Source organism: Bos mutus, chromosome 11 (genome assembly GCF_027580195.1).
Source record: "Bos mutus isolate GX-2022 chromosome 11, NWIPB_WYAK_1.1, whole genome shotgun sequence".
Classification (NCBI taxonomy): Eukaryota; Metazoa; Chordata; class Mammalia; order Artiodactyla; family Bovidae; genus Bos; species Bos mutus.
In genome coordinates this window covers 60,346,067-60,348,228 of record NC_091627.1, presented here as the reverse complement: position 1 = coordinate 60,348,228, position 2,162 = coordinate 60,346,067, and the positions used below count along the sequence as shown (strand labels likewise).

At 40.9% G+C, this 2,162-nt stretch overlaps 1 non-coding gene across 1 annotated transcript; it reads right to left on the bottom strand.

Annotated features, from left to right (window-relative positions):
* Positions 1-272: 272 nt before the first annotated feature.
* On the bottom strand, positions 273-376 carry LOC138990092 (U6 spliceosomal RNA). Its single transcript, XR_011466258.1, has one exon. It is a non-coding gene; the product is annotated as a U6 spliceosomal RNA (small nuclear RNA).
* Between the last annotated feature and the right edge of the window lie 1,786 nt (positions 377-2,162).

Genomic DNA, 2,162 nt, shown 5'->3' with positions numbered 1-2,162 from the left:
TGATTCATTTTGCTTTACAGTTGAAACTAACACATTATAAAGCAACTATACTTCAATAAAAATTAATTAAAAAAAACAATTTTGAAAAGATTCTTTCCCATATAGGCAATTAGAGTATTGAGTATACAGTAAGTCCTTATTAGTTATCTATTTAATATATAGTAGTGTGTGTATGTCAATTCCAATCTCGCAATTTGTCCACAGCCTCTACCCCCAATCCTCTAGTAACCATAAGTTTGTTTCCTACATCTGTGACTTTACTTTTGTTTGGTAAAAATATGGAAAGCTTCACGAATTTGCATATCATCCTTGTGCAGGGTCCATGCTAATCTTCTTCTGTATGGTTCCAATTTTAGTGTATGTACTGCTGAAGTGATCCATCTTTTTCATTTAGAAAAGTCCCTTTAACATTTCTCTTAAAGATAGTTTGATGGTTTTATAGGCTCTTGCTTGTCTGTAAAATTTTTGATCGCTTCATCGAATCTGAACCAAAGCCTTGCAGATAAAGTATTCTTGGTTGTAGTTTTTTCCCTTTTATCACATTAAATATATTATGCCATTCCCTTCTGGCCTGTAGACTTTCTGCTGAAAAGTCAGCTGACAGACTTAATGGGACTTTCCTTGTATGTCACTTGTTGCTTTTTCCTTCCAGCTTTAATGTTCTCTTTGTGTGTGTGTTCAGTTGCTAAGTCGTGTCCGACTCTTTGTGACCCCATGGACTGCAGCACGCCAGGCTTCTCAGTCCTTTACCATCTCCTGGAGTTTGCTCAAATTCATGTCCATCCAGCTGGTGATGCCATCCAACCATATCATCCTCTGCACCCTCTTCTCCTCGTGCCCTCAATCATTCCCAGCATCAGGGTCTTTTCCAATGAGTTGGCTCTTCACATCAGGTGGCCAAAGTATTGGAGCTTCTGCTTCCGCGTCAGTCCTTCCAATGAATATTCAAGGCTGATTTCCTCTAGGACTGACTGGTTCTTTATCTTTATTCTTTGCCATTTTAATTATAATATGTCTTGGTGTTTTCCTCTTTGAGTTGATCCTATTTGGGAGTCTCTGTGCTTCCTGGACCTGGATGTCTGTTTCCTTTCCCAGGTTAGGGAAGCTTTCAGGTATTATGTCCTCTAATACGTTCTCTGGCCCTTTCTCTCTCTTTTCTCCTCCAGGGATCCCCATAATGTAAATGTTAGTTGTTTGATTTTTGTGTCAGAGGTCTTTTAAACTGTCCCCATTTTTTATATTATTTTTTTCTTTTTCTGTTCAGTTTGGTTGATTTCCACTACTCTGATTCTAGTTTGCTGATTTGTTTCTTTGTATCACTGAAGCTACTGTTGATTCCTTCTAGTGTATTTTTCATTTCTGTTATTTATTTATTTTAAAAAATTAATTAATCATTTTTTGGCTGAGCTGGGTCTTTGCTGCTTTTGTGTGGGTTTTCTCTAGTTGCGGTGAGCAGGGGGCTACTTTTGATATGGTTCGTGGACTTCTCGTGGATGCTTCTCTTGTTGCAGAGCACAGGCTCTCAGCAGGAGGCTTCAGTAATTGCAGCACAGAGTCTTAGGTGCTCTGGGATATGTGGAATCTTCCCAGACCAGGGATCAAACCTGTGTCCCCTGCATTGGCAAGCAGATTTTTTTTTTTTTTTAATCACTGGACCATCAGAGAAGTCCATCATTATCTTCTTGAATCTGCATTCCCCTTGATGTTGCTCGTTTATTTTCCCATAGAAGGATAAATGCCAAATCTTGAAACTGAAATGAGGCTGCGGCCAACTCACACACCTGGTGCTTTGCTGATGAAGATGTCCTGGGCTTGGGGTTGGCCAAGGCCCTGGGCTGGGCAGTTGGCCCTGCTCAGAGTGATGCTCTGTCTCACTCTCCTTTCCTGCAGGGACAGTGGCGAGAGGAGAGTTACTCCAACTGCTCACTTTTGCCTGGCATCCGTTGGCACCAGGCCAAGGATGTGGATGGATGGATAGAGGCCTGGTTTGCTCTTCTCTAACACTTGGAAACTTGGCTTCCGATTAGTTATGGCCTGTATCCAAATGGGCAACAGCAGGTTCATCACTCATAAATACCATCAAACACACATACTAGAGTAAATATAACCCAGCGTATAAGACCCTCACTCAAAACCCCCTCCTCTGTTTTTTAAAAAATCGA